General features: G+C 39.8%; 1 pseudogene; it reads right to left on the bottom strand.

The window, feature by feature from the left end:
* Positions 1-15,413: 15,413 nt before the first annotated feature.
* On the bottom strand, positions 15,414-16,407 carry LOC114008744 (vesicle-associated membrane protein-associated protein B/C-like; annotated as a pseudogene).
* Between the last annotated feature and the right edge of the window lie 7,235 nt (positions 16,408-23,642).

Consider the following 23,642-nt stretch of genomic DNA (forward strand, 5'->3'; position numbering starts at 1 on the left):
CTGTTACAAAAAAATCACAGAAAAGTGCAAACACACATTTCCATACTCTGTGATCCCAGGAAGCTGTTCCAGGCAGATACGGTGACTGGCTTCATCATAGCTACTCTGCATTCTCCTCAGGGTCTGCCCCTCTAGACAACTGACCTTTCTAGAGTCTCTGGAGCCACTATTTTATATTGTATTGATACCATTCCTCCTCTTAGTGTACTCTTCAGACTGCTGCAGGTAGCATCTTTTATTTTTAAAATGTTCCTTAATTTTATATTGATAGTCTAGTGGGTCTTCAGGAAAGCCATGACACACTTCTGCATAGAAAACCATAGAAAAATAAGTCATGACTTCCCAATGACCTAATAGCTATCTAGATTACCTCTAAAGCGAAGCAAGACAGAGCCAGAAAAATCAGCAACGTAATAATGACTAACAAATAACACTAGTTTACAACTAGTTATTCACAATTAATTTGATTTTACAATAGCACTGTGAGAAAGACATTATAATGAATCCCAACTAATGAATGAAGAAACTGAGCTTCAGAGATATGAAGCAATTAGACAGACATCACATGGCCAGAACATATCTGCGCCTAAATTAAAAAACTGATCTTTCGATACTTAAACCTGAGTCGATAGGACTGGCAGCAGTGGCACAGCAGTAACCTGATGCTCTGCACTGCTGGACCCACAGGGGAAGCATCTGGGTTCATGTCCCGAGGTCTCCCTGTGCACACCCTACACAGGAGTGCCCGTGGTCTGGGGCTGGCGTGAGGCTGGTGATGGATCACAGCACAGAGCCTGTTGGGGTTGGGGCCAGCAGATGGTGTGATGGTTAAAGAACTGGACTTCCTCCTGGCCTACCACAGGAGTCCCAGACCAGGCAACTTGCTTTTTCTCTCTCTCACTCCTCTCTCTTGTGAGTACATGTGCCCTATAGCAAATTCAGATAATAATAAGTAAAATTAAATGAATAAGTTTTTAAAAATAGAGCCTGTTTGGGTGCTGTCGTCTGTCTCTTTCTCCCTCTCAGTCTCTGATGGAGAAAATAAGTTAACAGACAAGTTAAATTGTACCCTCTACCTGCATTTCTGGACATTTGGGATCAACCCAGACCTCTACATTTTCCCACTTTCAGAGTCCTGAGAAAGTTCATCAGAAACAATTTGACTCTTGGTTCTTCGGAGAGACAGGTGATGTAATAAGGACACTAAAAATCTCTTCCTAAGAAGGAGTAAATACGATGTGGTCAGTTTGCACTTACCCGCCTGCTGACTTGAACTGTATCGTGACACTGACGCCCATCGCTCCTGTGCAAGGATGGGTGTTGCCTCTCTCGCTTCCCTCCCCATGCTCCAGCTGCACGGGTCTCTCTTCTGTCCTAGCACACCAAGCTCCTTTCCACCTAGGGGTCTGCAAATCGCCACTCCTGCTGCCTCACATGACCTTCTGCTGACTCATTCCTACTATTTCTATCTCTTCATAGGCCAGCTCCTTGGGAGGCCACTGCCCACCCTCCCCATGAGACCTCTTTTGTCCACTCAATGTAAACTGCCTGTTTTGTTACCCTGTGTCCTGGTCACTCTCTGTCCTGGTCACTGTCTGTCTTATGCCCTTATTTTGTTTTCTTTTTTTCTTTTTTTTTCACCTTTCACAAGTTTATTGATTTTTTTTTTTTTTTTTTTGCTATAGGGCGCGTGTGCTCATCAAAAAAAACAAAGAGAGACAGACAGCAAGCGAGAAATCACCCCCCAGCGGGGATGGCCATGTCACAATCCCTTCTCCTCCATTCTCCTCTCGGGATCTTGGGCATGCATGCACACGCGCTCGGCTCAGCGTAAGTTTAAGCCACTGGGTCCGGGACTCAAACCGCTGTCAACTACGTGGGAGTCCAGTGATATAGCCATTACACTAACTGCTGGTCCCAGATTTATTGAATTTTTTAATAGTGTGCATTTAAAAAAATTATTTTATACATTCAATCACTGTATATCACTTGGCTTATAAAGTTAATTTACCCAACACAAATACACCTCACACCAGTCCAACTGAGGATATTATACATGTTATCAACAGATAGCAATCCATTTCTGTGTCCCATAAATGTCTTGCCTCTCTATTTTTCTCTTTAATTTCCTTTATCACACTCTCTACCTTCTCCCACCCTCTTCCTAAACTGTCTTCAGTAGAGATTGTCTGTACTCCATGGGAGAAACTGAAAGACTAGAGGATATTTTGCTTTCTTTACACAACCTGCTATCTCAGAAATTAGATTATTGCTTTTGAAAAATTATGGTGATGTAAACAGAACATAGACTTCATCACTCCAACTATTGTTAAATTTCTTTTTTTTTTTTTCAGATTTTTGTGGTAGGGCATGTGTGCTCACTGGAGAAAGACAGATAGAGGAGCAAGGAAAAATGAGAAACCACTCGCTAGGAAGGCTGGCCACCCCACAACTCCTTCTCAGCATTTTGGGCATCCATGGGCACTCTCCTCTCAGCATTTTGGGCATCCATGCTCACATGCCCAGAGTGATTTTTAAGCTACTGAGTCCAGAACTCACCTGCCGTGTGGGAGTCCAGCTCCACAACCACCACACCTCTCCTGGCCGCCATCTTAACTCTTTTTAAGTATAGCGTTCAATGGTGTTAAGTGCGTTCTTATTGTGTAACTATCACTACCATCCCTCTCCAGAATTCTTTTCATCTTATAAAACTAAAACTTCATGCCCATCAAACCCTCCAACCCCTGTCAACCACCTGTCTAATTTCTGTCCTTAAGAATTGACTACCGGGGACCAGCAGTTGGCATAATGGCTATGTCACTGGATTCAATGTAGTTGACCACGGTTCAAGTCCCAGACCTGGTGGCTTAAATTCAATGTTGGGCACATGTGTGTGTGTGAATACCCAAGATCCTGAGAGGAGAATGGAGGAGAAATGATTGTGGAATGGCCATCCCTCCTGGTGATTTCTCACTTTCTGTCTTTCTGTCTCTCTCCGTCTTTCTGGTGAGTGCATTCTCCCTATAGCAAAAACCTCTTCAAAAATATTTTTTCAAAAAAAAAAAAGAATTGACTACCCTAGGTACCTTATATAAGTCGAATCATTAATATTTGTCTTTTTGAGACTGACATTTCCCTTACATAATGTCCTCGAGGTTCATCATGTGGTAGCATGTTATCAGAATTTCCGTCCTTTTGAAAACTAATATTCTATTATATACACTTGCCACATTTTGTTTATTTATTTATATGACAATGGACATTTGAGCTGCTTTCTCTTTTTGGCTATTGTAAATAACTCTACTAGGGAGCTGGCCCTGTAGTGCAGTGGTTAGGTGCAGTGCAGAATAAACCAATCACATATGGCTGAACCCAGTCCTATAACTGAAAAACATGTGGGACACATGGCCAGGACCCTCACAAGATGGAGAATTAGAGAAAATGGGTGGTGGTACGACCTGGCCCCATTGGCAGGTTCTTGCTTTCTCTCCCTTTCTTCCACCTGTGTGTGAGTACACACACATTCACCCTCTGATATAAAGAAATATTTAAAAAATAATGATGCTATATGAGACCAGCAGATGGCAGAATGACCACATCACTGGACTCCCATGTAGTTGAACGCAGTTCAAGTCCTGGACCCAGTGGGCTAAACTTAGGCCAGGCACATGTGCATGCATGCCCAAGGTCCCAAAAGGAGAATGGAGGAGAAGGGATTTCGGCATGGCCATCCCCCCTGGGGGATCATTTCTTGTTTTCTGTCTCTCTCTGTCTCTGTCTGTCTTTCTGGTGAGTGCACGTGCCCTATAGCAAAAACCTCTCCCCAGAAAATAAATGAATAAAAAATACTGATGCTATAAACACGGGTTTACAAATATCTTTTTAAGTCTCTTTTAAAAATTCTTTTGGTACACACCCAGAAGTTGAATTGTTAGATCATATGGCAATTGTATTTTTATTTTTTTGAAGAAGCTTCATACTGTTTTCCATAGCAGCTGCATCATTTTATATTCCTATCAATGATACAAAAGGGTTCTATTTTCTCCATCTCCTCTCCAAAATTATAGTGGTTATTCTTTCAGTTTATTTTTTTTAATAGTAGCTGACTTAATAGGTGTGAAGTGGTCAAAGTACCTTCTTATTTTTCATCTACCGTTCATTGCCTATTTTTACTTACTAGAGTAATAACCAGGAAGACATTACTTATTCAAGAGCGTCTGACATATAGTGAGCACTTGATAAATATCTTTTAACTAAATAAAGGCTGGCCAGCTGACTATTGGGTACATCCCTTTTATTAAGTTCTTAAAGTAAATAGTATATTTGTTAACAATCAAAATACGTAATAGGGCTTAGCTGTCAGGTACGTCTCTCCACCTGCCTTCAGCTACTTACTTTCTCTCTCTAGAAGTAACAATAATTTATCATTTCTCAGGGATATTTATAGAAATAATCTAGAAATATATCAGCATATATGAATATATACTCTTTTCTTCATGTAAATGGTAGCATTTTGATTTATAAAAAAAAAGTGAGGGGAACCAGCAGTTAGTGTGATGGCTATGTCGCTGGACTCCCACGTAGTCGACCATGGTTTGCGTTCTGGACCTGGTGGCTTAAAACTCACGCCAGGCGCATGTTCGACCGTGGTTCGCGTCCTGGACCTGGTGGCTTAAAACTCACGCCAGGCGCATGTGCGTGCATGCCCAAGATCCCGAGAGGAGAATGGAGGAGAAGGGATTGCGGTGTGACCATCCCCCCTGGGGGGTGATTTCTCGCTTTCTGTCTCTATGTCTCTCTCTGTCTGTCTGGCAAACGCATGCACCCTATAGCGAAAAATAAAAATAAAAATAAAAACCTCTCAAAAAAAAAAAGTGAGGATTATCAGGTAAGGTCAAACGAATGGGCCAGTTTTAAGGAAGTAGGTCAGAGTTAAGTCCTCAAAGTAAAAAGGGCAACCAGTTGACCAAGGTCAGGGTGGTGAAATAGCCCCACAGCTCAGGATCAGAGGCCAGAACAGGCAGTTCTCAGGCAGAAAGAAAGGTTTGCTGTGTGCCACATACAGCCCTGCCTGTACCGAGAAATATCTTCTGCCTGCTTCTCACATACCAATTAACTTCTGAGTGTCTCCCCTATCTCCCAAAGAGAAAGTTTATATAGGAAGATGAAGAGAGGATTTGAGGAGATAGCTTGACTGAGGAGGTTGAGGTCACAGCGCAGTGCCGATGGTTATCAAATAGCTATCACCCATAGAAGGATAGAAGAGGCGAGTGTGGGTCAGAAACAGAGATCAAGGCTTGGGTGAGGGAATAGCTGAAGTGTGTGGGCAACAAGGCTACTAAAATAAAGTGTGTCGCCAAGGACAGGATTCTGTCAGGGCTCAAGGACAGCAGTATGAGAAAGAGAAATTACAGACACAGAAATAATCCTTTTCATCAATATGAAGAAATGTTGGCATGGCATAATGGTGATGTTTCTTTACTTAACAATCTCTAAGTTTACTCTGAATCATGGTATTTCCAGTTCAGTATATCTGTAATTTATTTGCTCTGAAACCAGATGCTTTCCTAGAAAATTGGTCTATAAAAGTATGTCATTCTGGGGACCGGCAGATGGCGTGGTGGCTAAGGCACTGGACACTCCCATATGTCCAACCACGGTTCAAGCCCTGAATCTGGTGGTTTGCTTTTTCACTTTCTCTCTGTCTCTCTCTAGTCAAATTGAAATAAATGAATGAATAAATAAAATTAAGTAAGTAACTATTTTTAAAATATGTAATTCTAAAATACAGTTGCTCCCACTGTTTACTGACAAGAAAAAAGAAAGCAGTAGCAAGTCCCCATCACAAGCAGTGCTCTTAACATGTTCCTCTGACCAGGTGCTACCGTATTTCCCTTTCTTCTTCAAACTGTCCTAAAACGTGACCTTCCTTTTCTGACTTACCTGAAGTTTTAGTTAAGTTTTGTTTGTTTGCCTATACATTTTTTTGCAATTTTCTTTTCGAAACTCTGTACACAGTGACCTCTTCATATCTTAGAATAAAACCTCTGAGTTTTCAAACTTCACTTTCCCTTTCACTCTCACGTTTTCTTCAGACCCCAATATGCAATACTGCCTCCCGAAAACCAGGCACGGCTATCATGTGACAGCTTCAAATAAGGCAAGAAGTGACCTTTTATCTGAAAGGAAGAATGGAATCCTGGTTCTTTGCTTATGTTAAAATAAAATTTTACCTTTGGCTTTCTGTTTAGGGTTCACTGAGTCTCAATGTTGTATTGGCCTTTGAGCAAAAGGTAATTCTGAATCCTAGTGAGCCAATAGGCACATATTAGGCCTGCAGACTCAAGTTCTAAAATCCATAAAGCCATAAAAGGTAAGGGGAGGGGGCACACTTGATAGTTTCTTGTGACACCTTGATCCCTTTACTCCAGCCCTCCAGTTTCTCAGGACTCTGGGTGGCTGCACCGGCCAACCCCAGCGAGCTGAACCTGTGGTCACCAAATGTCCTCCAACCTCTCAATCACTTGTTACCACTGTGCCACAGAGGTTAGTTCTTTGTCCCCTTTATTAAAAGTGTGGGCAAAAATGATGAGCTGTGGAGACGTTACCACCTATTATCAACTCATTTTAGGTAGTTTTAATGGCAAGTTCCTTCACTATGCTTTATGAAACTACATGTCAGCATAAACTCTAGACAAAAGAATTTCTTATAGAAATATGATGATATTATACGGCCTCTTCTATTTTTGCAATAGAGATTTTTATTTTCTGAACAATGGGTTTATAGATCTTACCATGATCTACTTTAGAACCTTGGTCAAAGTCTTAAATTGCTAATCCTATTTGTTTCTCACAAGAAACAATAGCCTAGGGGGACCAAGTAGCGTAATGGCTCTGTCGCTGGACTCCCGGACCTGGTGGCTTAAACTCAGGCTGCACGCATGTGTGTGCGTGCCCAAGATCCCAAGAGGAGAATGGAGGAAAAAGGATTGCAGCATGACCATCCCAGGGGAGGGAATGATTTCTCGCTTTCTGTCTCTCTGTCTCTCTCTGTCTTTCTGGTGAGCACATGCACCCTATAGCTAAAACCTCTCCAAAAGAAGAAAGAAAGAAAGAAACAAACAAACAATATCCTAATCATATTCATTTGATGATAGTTCTTTGAACAATAATGAATGGCTTAACACATTTATCCCACTTTTATAAACAAGGCCGTTCTCATGCACAATAATGATACATGGACTGGATTTGTACTGGTTTGAGCAGTTACGGTGAAAGAGCATTACTCAATGGATAGGCTAGCAATGTGAAAAGCAGCTTTGGGCCAGCAGGTGTTATGGTGATTCAGGCATTGGACTTCTACGTGGCTGACTGTGGTTCAAATCCAGATCTGGTGGCTTGCTTTCTCACTTTCTCCCTCTCTCTCTATCTCTCTGGTGAGAATACGTGCCCCATAGCAAATTTTAAAAAATAATAATAAATAAAATAAAATAAATAATTCTAAAAAATAAAAAGAAGTTTCTAGTGGTATATCAAAGGTATATATTATATTAAAGCTTAACAATGACAAGGATGAAGACATAAAAAGCATAAAGCAACGTAATATACAAAAGCAAAATAAAGCTGGTGGGCATAGACAACATATCAGATAGCAGAATAAAAATATTAAAATGTCTCAATTGATTTGTAAAGTAAGCTGAAATAAATATTAACTGTAAAAAGAAACATAAATTTTCACATTGTGGCTGCAAAAATTTAGACCCTCAGAGCTGGTCTAATGAAGAACGGTAGGTATTTACAGAGACTAGAGCACCAGCATGAAGCAGGTTAAAGTGGTCAATAAATTTTATTTGAAGCAGGAGATGGTCAATGCATTTTAAAGCTACATTAATAGAATTAAAAATGTCCATATTAAGGGCAGTGTTTCTCTCAAATGTGCTTTGCCCTGATCCAATTCATCTGGGTGTTGTATTTAATTCTTGGCACCTCGTCTTGGCATTGACAGGCATTTACAGTAGAACAAATAGGATTGCAGAGAACTGACATAGTCAATATTCACATACCCGGAACTACTCTTCACCGTAAAGAACAGCTGCTGTCATAATCCATGTGCTCTGGGTGAGATTCCCTGCCATTGTACCTCCTTAGCCTTCTGCATGGAGTGATTGTTTCAAGGACTGGCTGTGATTTATGGGTATTTGAGGTTCAAGAGTTTTTCATCTTCGTTATCACAGGCTTTCAGCTGTAGGCATGGGGCAGTCAGCTTTCTTCCCATTAGGACCCTGTTGGCAGAAGAGGAGAATGAGGTTAACATGCCAAGAGAAGCAGGGACAGTGGTTTGATGGAGCCAGCTCAGTCTGGCTTGTGAGAGCCGACCGTTACATTTTCAGGAGATTTTGTGAGCCAGTCATTAAAGACAGCCATTATTAAAAACCATACTATATAAAGTCATAATTTAATTATAATGAAAACAAACAATACATATTTAAAACTCATTGTTACTACATTTTACTTTTATCTATGCTTCTGGGTTATTTGTGTCTATCATTTTATGAATGGTAGAAATACTACATAGTGGCATTTTATTACACATCTCCTCCCAATTCTTTATTCAGAGACATTTATGTCAGGAGCCTAGCATCAACATGGCAGGCTTATTTACACCACAGAAATTCAAAAATACTACAAATCCATGCTTGATTTATTGTTTTGTTGATTGTCTTGCCAAGGGGTTAGCAAACTTTTTCTATAAAGAACTAGATAGTAACATTACAGGCTTTCCAGATTATATAGTCTCTCAGAACTACTCGACTCTGTCATTTCTGTGCAAAAACAGTTATAGATAACTTAAAAATGAGTGTGCCTGTGTAAAGAAAACTTTATTTACAAAAACAAGCAACAGGGCCAGCTTAGGACCACAGACATAGTTTGCTAATCCCTTGTCTAATTTTAATGGTGATGGAGAAAGTGTTAATAAGGCAAATTGAACTTGAAAGTGTTACATTATAAATAGCAGAAACAAACAAGGAAATATTCTTCTAGTATTAAAAACCTATTATCTGGGGACCAACAGATGGCATAATGCTTACCTCACTGGACTCCCACATAGTCCCAGACCCAGCTAATCCTGGACCCAGTGTTTTAAAACTCATGCCAGCCGTATGTGCATGTGTGCCCAAAATCCCTAGAGGAGAATGGAGGGGAGGGGATTGGAGCATAGCCATACCCCCTGGGGTGATTTCTGACTTTCTGTCTCTCTGTCTCTCCAGTGAGTACACATGTTCTAAAGCAAAAATCTCTCAAAAAAAAAAAAAACTATAATCCAATTCAGAAAAGACATTAGTCTTTGCTAAAAAACCAAGCAGTTTCCCCATAATTTTATTGTTTCATTTTCATCTTTTTTATCTGTATTAGTCTGTTTAGGCTGCTGTAACAAAATACCACAGACTATGTGGCTTGATTGACAGAAAAGTATTTTACACAGTTCTGGAGGCTGGAAGTCCAAGATCAAGGTACTAGCAAGGTAAGTTTCATTCCGTGGCCTCTCTTCCTGGCTTATAGATGCTCTCCATCTCTCTGTATGTTTAGATGACCTCTTCTTTGTGTATAAGAATTCTCTCTCCCTCTTCTTCTCCATATAAGGTTACTAAATCCTATCATGTTAGGGCTCCACCCTTATGACCTCATTTAATCTTAATTACCTTCATTATACATGGACCCTATTTCCAAATACAGTCTATGTAGGGGTTAAGACTTCAACATATGTATTCAGAGGCAATGTAAATCAGTCCATGGCATAGTCTTTGTTATAAAAGAAAATATCAACTAATGTTTAAGTCAAACTACATTGGTTTTTCAATAATTACATCTGGTTACAGATAGAATTTGGTAAAAATAAATAAATAAAAGTATTTTATGAGAATAAATTAGCCATATTGAATTCATATAAGATACTATATATAATGTTATTATTTATAAAATGTGTTATATATAAGTTTCATATCAGTCAAATTTACAATAAGCTTCTCTGTGTGTGTGTGTGTGTACATATATACTTTTCTTGCAGGTACTAGTTGTTAAACATTTATCAACCCAACATTAGGCAGAGACCAGTAAAAGAAGGATAATGAAAGAGCACAGGGAACAGTATCTGAGCCTTTGCATCCAGCAGGATTTGTGTTTTGTGTTTTTATTTTGTTTTGTTTTGTTTTGGAATGACAGCATTATTTTATTTCCCCTTGAATTAGTTTTGGTCATTTGTGTCTTTCTAGGAAGTTGTCTGATATTTTGGCACAAAGTTGTTTATAATGTTTCTTTATGATCCTTTTCATTTCTTTTTATTATTATTATTTATTCTCATTATTTTAAAAAAATATTCAATCACTATATATCCTTTGGGTTGTAAAGAGAATTTACCCAACATGAAATACTTCTCAGACCAGTCCCATTGAGAATACTATCCATGTTATCATCAATAGGTAGTAAACCATTTCTGTGTCCCACTAATGTCATGCCTCTCTATTTGTTCTCCTGCTATCCTTCTCTATACTCTTCCCTTCTTTCCCCCCAACCCCATTCCACATATCTTCAGCATCCATAACTATTTTCACTGTTTTTATGCCCTCCAATATTTCTATTTCTACCATAAAGTGCATATAGTCGGTATATATTAAGTGGATACATATAATATCTTTCCTTCATGTCCTGGCTTACTTCACTCAGCAACAGATCTTCCATATTCAACCACTTTCTATCAAATGTCAGGGTATTGTTGTTTTTTATAGCTGAGTAGTATTCCACAGAGTATATGTGCCACACGTTTTCCATCCATTCATCTGTTCATGGACATTTGGGTTGGCTCCATGTCTTAGCAATTGTGAACAGTGGCTGCAATAAACATTATGTGCAAGTGCTTTTCCACTAAGCATTCTCCTGTCCTTTGGGCAGACACATCCAGCCCTGCTTTTAACTGCCAAATCCACACTTGTGCTTTCCAGGTACATGAGCCAATAAACTTCTATTGTTGTTGCTTAAAGATAACTTTAATTACAATGTTGTCACTTGTCTCCAAAAATTCTGATTGTGTCATAGACAAGCTCAAGAAAATGAATTACTTTCTCTTTTCCTTTCTACTCCTCTCCTCTCCTCCCTTCTTCTCTCCTTTCCTCTCCCTTTCTTCCGATTTTTTCCCCTAGGGCTGAGAAAAGTTTCTGTAGTCTGGAGAACCAGGCATATTTTTAGGATAGCTCAGTAGGAGAAATTAATAAGCCTATTCTGAAACTGGATTTTTCATTGCTAGCTTTACTGTTTCTCTGACTTTGTCCTCATGTCTAACTTCTATAGTGGTATCCATTTCTGAGCACTGACTCCTATTTGTCATCCATTTCTATGAATAGTCTCATCTGGTTCTTGTACCTGATGAACTTGCCCAGTGCCAGTATCTTAAAGACTGGCCTTCCTTTTTTCTTACCAGATGCTCCAAGGTATAGCATTTCCACTCTCGGGCTCAGCCGCTGCAAGACAGTATTCACTGAGCTGAGGTTATGATTCCCCACAGCACCTACACTGTCTGACATAAACTGCTCTCCTCAACAACACCCTCCAATCTGTATTGTGGCCCACGGGTCACAGTGTTCTGTTTGCCACGTGATACTCCTTCCTAGAGCCTGCTGTTCAGTGGATCCCACCTAGCTGGCCCTCCCCAGTGAGGACCTCACTTTATTAGTAGTATAATAGCTTGTCTTCCTTTTTCCTTCTCTTATCTTCTCACTTTCATCCTTTTTTTTTTTTTTAAAGAGAAGGCCACTACAATCAAGGGTGAAGAGAGAAGCATTAATTTAACAACTCAAAGGACAGCAAAAATTTCAGTTCCCAAGCCCACAAAACAAGAGCCAGTCTTTGTCTTATCTCTAGTTTGTTAGTATGTTCCTTTCTGCACAATGAGTACAGTCACTGCTTACACCTTGTACCGAAACCCAGTGAACGGCATGCTATTCTTGCTTAAAAAATTAATGTAACCATACTTTAACCAGTTAGAATTTGCCAATATGGGAGAGCCTGGACTGATTGTTAAAGACTTAACTGTGGGCTAACTTACTTTGTTCCACTTGAGAAAATGTAACTGATGAAGCAAAATGGAACTAGTCAACAACCTTAACCTATTTGGAAATTGTATCTGATGCTATAGGAGGGATAAAATGGATTTTAAAGGAGATTTTGAAGAAGGAAACAATCTGTAATAGATAAGAGCTGTTCAAGATTAACACATATAATGACATACATTTAAAAAATTTTTTTTGAAATTTTTGCCAGTAGGCACATGTCTTTACCAGAGACAGAAAAATAGAGAGAGAGAGAGAGAGAGAGAGAGAGAGAGAGAGAGAGAGAGATATCAGGATGCCTTAACCACCAGGCTGTGGAACTAGCCCTATATCTATTTTTATTTTAAGAAAGCTAAGGAAGGGTCTCATATTGTGTCACCACTAGCTTGGACTACAGGTACATGCCATTTCACTTAGTTTTTTTTATAGTCAGGGTTTCACTACGTTGCCCACGCCGCTCTCAAATTCATGATCCTCCTGCCTCAGCCTCCCAAATTGCTGGGATTAAAGGCACATGCCACTGCCCAGCTAAAGTAATATAATTACGGCAATACATACTTTCTCTCAGGTAATATAGATGTTACTGGGGATCTCTCCACAGTAATAAGGTCTCTCTTAGTTGTTTCCTGGAGCAGCTGTGTTCAACCTTGTTTGTACTACAATTCACTTGATGGATGACCTTTACATATGTGACCCTCCCACAAGCATGCCCAGATATTAATAAATCCCAAACAAGCTATATGCGTGCAGAGATAAAACACTGCAATTATTTGTGTTGGCCGGCACTGTTCTGTGTAGATCAGTAATGAAAGGTAAGACTACCATTTATACGTCATTCCTGATACATTAGTGATAATTACATATTTTTTATCCCACTCAAAAAAGCATTATATGTTTCGCTGATTGAGAGTTGTATTGTTTTGTAGAGTAACCTTGAATCCACTCGAATGCATTTGTTAAGCAATATATTTGTAAACTTGAGAACTCTAGCTCCATTGGTTATAATTACTGTGGCACACCTCAAGAGTGGTTGAGTCATAGACTTGAGACATAAGTCATCGAATAATAAAAAGAAATGGGAAGAGAAAAAGAAAAAAAACGTTTTCTTATACTAAGTGGAAAAAGGAAAGGAAGATAGGAGGTGAAGTAGGAAAGAACATTTGGGAAGGAGGTTTAGAATGTTTAAGCACTAGTTTCTTTGACTTCCCCCAACTTGGCAGCTGTGGTTTGAAAACAGGAAAAGCAAACTGACTTTGTCCTTTATCCATAAAGTCATAAATCTAGGTACAGGGTGAGAAGATGACTTGGATTGGGGTCAGCATGCCCCAAAACTTTTTGTGAGTCTGAAAAATAAAAAAAATGAGAAAAAGGAACCTGACAATGGTGCAGTGCTCAAATACCCTGTTCTGTGAGGCTGATCTACATGGAAAGGTTCTCAGTTCATGACCAGAGGCCTCCTGAGTATAGCCAGCTGGCTCAGCATCCGTGACTTGGGATTGGCTGAGGCGGGACTTAGATCATAGTGTCAAGATCTTGTTGGGTTTGCTGTCTCTCTGTCTCTTATTTCATGGAAGAAATAAACTATTTATAAAGTTAAAAATAAAAGCTAAAAATTGTTGAAGATGCAATTTCTACCACTAACCTAATAGCTAAAATGATTTCCTAAGCTTTCTGAGAAAAAAAGTTAGAATTCACTATTTTAGTACCACATACCTCCACTATTTTAAACTTCTACATTTTCTCTATTTTTTCAACTATTATTATTTGTTTTATGGGGGGAGGTTTTTGCTATAGAGCGCGTGCGCTCACCAGACAGACAGACAGAGAGACAGAAAGTGAGAAATCACCCCCCAGAGAGGATGGCCACACCACAATCCCTTCTCCTCCAGTCTCCTCTCGGGATCTTGGGCATGCACGCACATGCGCCTGGCGTGAGTTTTAAGCTACCGGGTCCAGGACACGAACAGAACTATGGAACTGTGGCTTTGTAGTGATGAAAAGCTGGGCAGAAGGATGAAGAAGGCTGTACAAAAACTGGGTTATTCTGTACTTGCCCTTTCAAATCCACTTATAGCTTCCACGAGGAGTCATTCTCCACAGTTCCATAGTTCTGTTCATATTCTGGTTCAATTTACTTTTCCTGTCCTTCAGTCACTTTGAAAGGGGAAATTTTAATCAAATGTAGAATTTGGGGGCTGGACTCCCACATGGCCGACTATGGTTTGAGTCCTGGACCAGGCGCTTGAAACTCATGCTAGGAGCATGTGCGTGCATGCCCAAAATCCCAAGAGGAGAATGGAGAAGGAATTGCAGCATGGCATCATCACTAATCCCAAGAGTCTTGCTATCTCTCTATCTCTGTCTGTCTCTCCAGCAAATGTATGTGCCCTGCTGCAAAAAATAAAAATAAAAATAATAACAACAACAACAAAACTCTCAAAAATAATAGTTGAGGGACCAGCAGTTAGCATAATAGCTATGTCACTGGACTTCCATGTAGTCGACCGCAGTTTGTGTCCTGACATAAGAATAAGATGATTTTATTCTGATATCTAGGTGATCTGCACAGAAGCCTCGATTTGATGCCTGGGTACGAGACTTTCACTTCTTCAAGATTAATGACTCTATTTGTGTCATTCATGATTGTCTGAGGGAGATCGTATGAATACCCTGAATTGGCAAGTCGTAATTCAGATTCTGTTAAAGTTTATTACATTTTTAACACATTTCTATTATTATAAATAAAGAGGAAGAGTGTCCTGTTTCAAGAGAGGTAATCCAGCAACACGTACCAGTGCCTACCAATCTCTAAATTATATTTATGACTCGACACACACTTGAGGCAATAATCACATTTCCCATGTCATTAATAGAGATAATTCTTCCCCTCTAATTACTTACTCAACATTTTTAGCTTTCTAAAAGATTGTTATATTGGGCCATTCATGGTTTGGATCCTGGACCCAATGGCTTGAAAATCATGCTCAGGTCATGCGTGTGCATGCCTCAAGTCCTGAGAAGAGAATGGAAGAGAAAAGATTGCAGTGTGGTCATCTTCCCGGGGGTGGGGGGGGGAGTTGATTTCTCACTTTCCCTCTTTCTGTGTCTGTCTCTCCCTGGTGAGCACACATGATGTATGGCAAAAACCTAAAACAAAACAAAACAAATAAATAGTTACATTATTATGTATTTGCGGATGTGTGTATATTTGTGTGTGTGGGGGGGGAAGGGGTAAAGGCAAGACTTATGAGATGTAATTAGACATTAATTTCTTTTTACATGAGGTTATGGTAGATTTAAATCCTATGATATGGTGGGTCCATCAGTCCAATTTACCATCCTTTCCATGCAGCTTCTATAAGGCCATGCTCCCTGTAATGACAACAATGATGAACAAAACCACCAGAGCAAGTAAGCTTGCTGACACCTTCCTTACTCCCGAAAGAGATGAGGCTATTGCTCTGTAAGTCTCCCCCACCAAAGTCCCTCTTCCTCCTTAAACTGCTTGTCCTCCATAGCTTCTGAACTTCTTCCTGGAGGTAGCTTTGTTTAACCAGTCAATTATCTTCCATCTCCGTCTTCACTTTGGGATGATCCAAAGTTAAATTCAGAGATTCAGATACTATTGGTGCGTCTGTCTTTGCTGAAGTTGTAGATATACGTTTATTTACTTCTACGTCATGTGTTTTATCATTTGCTGCAGGTGATTCAACCACTCATCTAAGTTTTGAGTCCATGAGGTCTTCCGGTTTGGCCTCCTTCCACACTGCTTTCTTATAAGTAGTGTTGTTGGAGCAAACAGGGTTTACTTTTCTCCTTGGGATCATGATTTAGAGGCTGTAATGTCACAGACACAGAAACTGAGGCCTCACGATGATGATCCTGCTGTTGTGCCTACTGGTGCCATGGTCTTCACTTTAAAGCACACGTTTCCATCTGTCCGGTTGCCAAGATTGGGTTGGTGGTGACCGCATCAGTGAAGGGACCTCAGAATTTGAGTTTCGGCTGGGGTTTGAGACTCAGGATCACCTCCATTTTCGCCATGTTCCTCAGTCAACAGGCACCTTTTGTGGGGGTTCCCTGAGAGGTCACCTGGGTGGGAAGGATTAATGATGTGCCCCTGCCCTTTACCATTGACAAAGGAGTGGGGATAGCAGGGTCGTGGGCAAGGCGCTCGGGGAGGAGAGGAGAAGGGAACCAGCACTGGGGCCGAGGTGAGGCCAAGGGCTTACTACTGTGGCAGGTGAGATCCTGTTAATCTTGTAGAATTAAATTCCGTTTTCATTTATTTTTCTCTATTACTTGTCTATTTCATTGATTTCATCTAAGATTTTATTTTCTTTCTTTTGATTACTTTGGATTTCATTTAGTCTTCTAGCAGTTTCTGAAGTTAGGAGCAAACGTCATTTATTTGAAATCTTTCTTTTGATAATGTAGGTTTTAATGTCATAAATGTATCACTGTGTACTGCTTTCGTGGCATCTCACAAATTTTGCTAAGTTGTATTTTAATTTCTATTCATTCAAAAAGTTTTCTGATTTCTCTTTTGATTTCTTTTTTGACTCAGTTATTTAAAGGTTTCCAAATATTTGAGTATTTTGGATATTTTCTAGATGTCTTTCTGTTATTGGTTTCTACTTTAATTCCATTAAGATTAGCGAACATATTTTGTATGACTTGAAACTTTTATATGTATTGAAAGTAATTTTGTGGTCTGAAATACAGTCTATTTTAGGAGATACTCTCCGGGCACTTGATATATTTTATTCTTGGTGAGTGGAATGTTCTATAAATGTGAACAGGTCAAGTTGGTTGACCATGTTGTTCAAGTCTTCCATATTATTTCCTGTCAGTTGAAATTTCTGGTTAGATTGTGGATTGTTCTTTTATCTGTTTCTCCTTTCAGTACTCTCAGTTTTTGTTTCCTACAACTTGGAGCTCTGTTATTTCTGCATAAATATTTTAAGATTGTTATGATCTCCTGATTAATTGACCAATATTTTATTAAGAAATTACCTTTCCTATGTCTAGAAATTTATTTTGTCTGATATTACTATAATTACTATAATTTTACTTATTTATTCATTTTGAGAGAGATTTTGCTATACGGTGTTTTGCCAGAGAGACAGAGAGAGACAGAAAGACAGAAAGCAAGAAATCATTTCCCGGGGAGGATGGCCACACAGCAATCCCTTCTCCTCCATTCTCCTCTCAGGAACTTGGGCACGCACACACACTTTCTAAATGGAGTGAAAACTGTTTTACTATACCTGCATTTGTTAGGTAGAATGTTTTAGAAAGATCTTTCCTGCATCATCTAGTTTGTTATCCATTAGTACAGTTCATAAAGAAAAGGCAGAATAAATGTGCTCTCTCCCTGTTTTCCATATTTTAAAATAATTAGCTCATTTATTTGCAGTCCCTAAAGGCAACCAATCCGTTTCTTCATAAAATTATAATTAAGTTATCGTTGTAAGCTTATGGACTTTAATGTATTGGCCAAAGGGAGCTCTTCCAAACTGATTTCTATTCCTTTTTGACATGACCTCAGTAGTCTTTGATAGCTTCCTTGCTTTCTGAAAAAATATAATATCCCATGTTCATCTTAGAGATTTTCTGACCCAAATATGGGATGAACTATTCATCTATGTAGTATTCATCCTTTTTCAGTAGGAAGCAGTATTTAGAGACTATAATCTGGATATTAGGGTTGCTTGCTTTTCCTGGGTTGTCATTATTTCTAAGCTCTTTCAGTGGAGATCTTGACAATAAGTATCTGTAGAAACAATAAAGAAATCATTATGATTTAAATTTAAGACTATATAGTCTTACTTAATATTTTTGGTTTTATATTTTATGTCTTTTACACTGAAAAAACCTTGGTTTCTAATAAGAAAACTATTTGCAAACATATACACACAGGCATGAGTATGTGAGTATGTACACTGTTTGCTTTTTATTTTAGTGATTTGTCTTTTATTTTTAATTTGCCAAAGGGCATGTTCACTTGGCAGAGAAAAACAGAGTCAGAAAGAGGGAGAGGAGAGAGCACGCCTCAATAAGGTGCAGTCACCCCACTATCTCGGCTCCTCCATTTCTCCATCCTGTTGGGATTTGAGGCGAGCACGCCCACGTGACTGGCATGTTTCTAAAGCTGCCGAGTCTGAGACTCAAACTGTGCTGTTGGCCGTATGAGATCCAGATCCCTTAACTACTAGGCCATGGACTGTTCTTAGTGATTGCTCTTTTTAAACTCTACTTTTAAATTGTATAAAATATTAACAACTTTTAAACTATATAAAATATTAACATGGTTCCAAGGTAGCATTATGCTTGCAAATACTAAATAGTTAGCTCTCTGAGACTAGAAGTCCTGCTTTTGCCAACTTATTTTTCTTTCTTCTTTCCTCTCTTTCTTTCTTTCTTTTTTCCTTTCTTTCTCTCTTATTCTCTCTTTTCCTCTTCCTTCCTTCTTCTATCCTTTATCTCTTCTTTCCTTTTTTTTTGGAGAGGTTTTCGCTATAGGGCGTGTGCGCTCGCCAGACAGACAGAGAGAGACAGAGAGACAGAAAGCAAGAAATCACCCCCCAGGGGGGATAGCCACACCACAATCCCTTCTCCTCCATTCTCCTCTTGGGATCTTGGGCACACACGCACACACACACGCACCCGGAGTGAGTTTTAAGCCACCGGGTCTGAGACGCGAACCACGGTTGACTATGTGGGAGGCCAGCAACATAGCCATTACGCTAACTGCTGGTCCCTTTCCTTCTTTTCAGGACAGAGTCTCACCATACCACAATCCTCCTGCTTCAGCCTCCCAGCTGGGACTATAGTTTATAGTCATGCCTGATTTTTTTAAAAGCAGGGTCTTAATATGTTTCCCAGGTCAGCCTTAAAGTTGTGATTCTCCTGTTTCATTCAGCCTCCTTAAGTTGCTGGAATTACAAAACTATGCCACCGTGCCCAGCCTTCATGTTGGACCAGGAACCAAATCCTTCCTGTGTGGTCCCAACTTGAGCACAGCATCTTAGCAGCATGCATCACTGTAGCTGGACCATTGCCAAATTCTATGGTGTAAATATTTGCACCATAGCTGATTTCAAGCTATCGATGTTGTGTCACTGAATGCAAGCTTTGGAAGATGCACATTAGTATATCATTAAAAAAATTTTCTATCATATTGATATAATACCATAAGTAGTAATAATAATAATAAAATGTAGTAAAAATCATTAATATGACAAGTATTTGGCAATTTATTATCTTTGTTTTTAATGTAATTTCTGGAAAATTAAAAATTAGCTCTTGGGCCAGCGGGTGGTGTACTGGTTAAAGTGCTGGACTCCACATGGCTGACCATGGTTCGAATACCAGATCTGGCAGCTTGTTTTCTTACTTCCCCTCTCTTTTTCTGTCTCTCTGGTGAGTGCACATGCCCTGTAGCAAATTAAAAATAATAATAATGGTAAAAAATTCAGATAACTAATTCTTAAAAAAGAAAAAAAAGATCTTGCTAACTGTTAATTTGGTATTAGTGCACACCTCTGTAGTAAGTAAAAACCACAAAACAAAGTACATTCAGCCAAGGATGGCCTTCCTACCTGTGCTTCCCATGCTACCCCCCTCCCCATTTATGGAAGCAGTAACTGTCTGAATTAGATCTTATGTCTCATTATTTAAAAAACATAAGCGGATACAATTATTTATTTCCTTATCTAAAAGGTAGCACACAACACTGTTCTGCTCTGTATTTAGCTAAGAATTATTTTGATTCTTTTTAAATTGCAACTCTCTTAGGAAAATAAAGAGATCCTTTTAAATTATTACCAGTCTCATACATGAGTGGAAATTAGCTTTCTTGTCTTTTTTGAGAGCTGGGAAGTGTCTGAATGGGAATGAACAGATTCCATTAAGAATAGGATGAATCCAGGAATACAGAAGTTTTGATGACAAACTTTACAATTTTCCTCAGGGTCAGAGAAGTAAGAAGCCAGACTTGGCAGTGTGCTGAGTGGGCAAGGCTGCATGCATGAAAGCTCCAGCGCTGGGTGAGTGTGTAGCATCTAAATCCAGCTACTTTCATCCAGGTTATCCCTCCTCCTCGTTATTGAAACATCTGGTCATTAGAGGGGGTAATTGGTGTTTTAATCTTTTAGTTCGACTTTCAGATAAACTAATTGTGATAGAGCTGTGCTTATTACTTTTGTGAAAGTTGTTTGTACACCGTTTAGACATTTAAACTCTCGGATACCAAAATCTTTTATCAATTTTCTGTCTCTAATAACTTCCCACTGGAAGGAAATGAACTGAGATTTTGGAATTCACATCTTTATCACACAGCTGCTTTGGAAGTGGCAAGGTTTTAAACAAACCTCTTTATTCCCTACAATGAGTAAACTCCATGTTGCATTCACTTTAATAGATACTGAGAGTTTTCCAATGTCATTAGTAATTATCGGCACATTAGAACAGTGTCATATGTGCATGACCAAGGCTAGAGATGAAAAGGCTCTTGATAATATATGTTGGCCTTCATTAACCAGAACTGCTTCTTATATTCTGTGCTCCCTCTGGTTATTATTATGTTTTTCAGTTAATTCTACATTTTTGGTGAAAGGGTGAGTCAGGAAAAATCTACCTATTGGTTCAGGGGAACAATAGGATACTTTTTGGTATTGGGCTAGACTTTGGGGGCAAAGCTTCTTTTGAGAATTTATAAACACGTGTTAGTCATTACATTGCTCCTAAGAATCTGTGAGCTGAGAAACACAAGCCAAGGTGGGGGCAGCAGTTCCCCTTGTGCCAGGAACAGAAACGATGCAAACTCAACAGGTTCTGGAGGATTTGGTTCCTGACCTGTCAGAACTCTCTCCAGTCAGTCAGATATTTGAAGACAGCTCTTATGTTCCCACAAATCTTTTTTTTCTTTTTAAGAGAGATTTTTGCTGTAGGGCATGTCTATTCACTGGAGAAATAGAGAGAGACAAAGAGACAGAAACCGAGAAATCACCACCCAGGGGGGATGGCCATACTTCAATCCCTTCTCCTTCATTCTCTTCTTGGGATTTTGGACATGAATGCACATGTGCCTCGTAAACCAAGTCACCAGGTCCGGGACTCAAACCACAGTTTGCTATTTGGAAATCCAGGGGAACCAGCAGTTAGCATAATGGCTATGTCACTGGACTCCCACATACTCAACTGTGGTTCGCGTCTCGGACCCGGTGGCTTAAAACTCATGCCGGGCACATGTGCGTGCATGCCCAAGATCCCAAGAGGAGAAGGGATTGTAGCGTGACCATCCCCCTGGGGGGTGATTTCCCGCTTTCTGTCTCTCTATCTCTTTCTGTCTGTCTGGTGAGCGCACACGCCCTATAGTGAAAACCTCTCCAAAAAAAAAAGAAATCCAGTAATGTAACCACTACACCACCTGCTGTTCCCCTTCACAAATCTTATACTCTCCAGTTTCAAGGGCCCCAATTCTTTGAATCAATATTCATTTAATAGTTTCCAGAAACTTCACCATCCTGGTCATTTTCTTCTGTGTTCTCTTTAATAGGTGTCTCATTTAAAATGTGCCCTCTTTCTCCAGATCAGACCTAAAGGTAATACATCAGAATCTAACATGTGGGATAAAATGAGACCATGATAAAAATATAATAATAAAGTAAGATAAACCCAGACTTAATATAATATCACTGTAATAAAAATGTGGTTATAATGCTACTGCCATTGCATGCATGTTATGTACCAGACACTATGCACTGAAAATGTATCATGCTTTTTTTTTTTTCTTGAGAGGTTTTTCACTATAGGGCGCGTGTGCTCGCCAGACAGACTGAGAGAGACACTAGAGATAGAAAGCGAGAAATCACCCTCTAGGGGGGATGGTCACCCCTCCTCCATTTCCCTGTTTTTTTTTTTTTTTTTTTCCCAGAGGTTTTTGCTATAGGGCACGTGCACTCGCTGAAAAGACAGAGAGAGATGGAAAGTGAGAAATCACCCCCAAGGGGGAGATGGCCACGCCACAATCCCTCCTCCTCCATTCTCCTCTCGGGATCTTGGGCACACACGCACACGCGCCCAGCGTGAGTTTAAGCCACCGGGTCCAGGATTCGAACCACAGTCGACTACATGGGAGTCCAGTGACATAGCCATTACACCAACAGCTGGTCCCAAGGCCTGTCTATCTTTAAAGTCCTTGCTTTAAGCCATTAATACTCCAGTAGGCCATCTGAAAAATCAAAGTCCGTTTTAGTACCTTAAACATCTTAATTGTATTTCCATTTAAATATATATGCGCGTATATATCATATATATGTGTATGTATATGAAACAGTTATTTTCCCTGAAGACAGACTTTCATTGGAGTGTGGGTCAAAGAGGAAACAGGAGGGTGTGGGAGGAAGGGTACAGAGGGCCAGACGCAAAGTCATCTTGAGTAACCAGGAAATTACTTTTGCTTATTTCACAAACTTGTAGCAGCCTGGCAGGTGAAGATGAATGGCTGTGGTCACAGAGCCGGGAATTCTATCCCTGGAAATGTTTTCCTGCTTTTTATTTCTTACGTTTCTGGAAAGTTATGCCGAATTTCTCAAAGCCAACAGTTCTATCTAGACTGTCGTCAGCTTTCGCTGGAATCACCTGTTTCTCACATGGAGCACGGTCTCAGCAGCACAGAGCGTTTACGTTTGGGAAGCCTGCCCCCTCCTGGATAGGTGAAATATTACACTCCAGGTTTCAAAGCGCTCCACAAATTGGATCCGATGTGTGAAAATGTCTAAACTGATGTTCAGAGTTCTGGGAGGGAAAGGTAAGAAAATGTTATGCGATGACTCCCCTAAAATTTTTAGATTACTCTGATATATTTATTTGAATTTTATGGATTTCAAAGGCATACCCATCCTCAGAATAAAACAAAACATAAAATGAAAAGCAAAAAAAGAGACAAAGATGTCAGTAATAATGATAAATATTATATTCAGTGCTATGTGCCAGGACTGCACAAAGTATTCCGTGCCTATTGTCTCTTCCAGCACTCACCCCTACCTTATGAGACAGGTTCTGTGCATTATCCTTACTTGACAGAAAGGTTTCAAGAAGTGGAGAGCTCCTCCCCTCCACCCCACCCACCACCCACACTCTGGGAGCCCGGAAACTCCTCTTGAATGACTTTGCCCTAGCACCTGTCGACAGCTGCTTGGTCAATCAAGCTGGGTTAGCCAGATTATTTCTTCTGGAAATTTGGAATGAGACCTAGAAGAGACTTCGGTCTAGGCTGGTTCCCTGTAGAAAGGTCATGTAAACTCAGGAGCCCCCTTCAGAAGAGCATCTTCTGCCATGTGCATAAAGAAACAGGAAAAAACGATCAAGAGGAAGAGAAAATAATGAAGAGACTGCACAGAGACAAGAAAAGGACAACTCCAGTTCTGGGTCCCAGTTCCTCAAGTGGTTCCCCTTCTGGCTATCCTGGAGAAGAGCATCTTCTGCCATGTGCATAAAGAAACAGGAAAAAAACGATCAAGAGGAAGAGAAAAT

The sequence above is a fragment of the Tupaia chinensis genome, unplaced genomic scaffold, assembly GCF_000334495.1.
Source record: "Tupaia chinensis unplaced genomic scaffold, TupChi_1.0 Scaffold000381_1, whole genome shotgun sequence".
NCBI classification, from domain to species: Eukaryota; Metazoa; Chordata; class Mammalia; order Scandentia; family Tupaiidae; genus Tupaia; species Tupaia belangeri.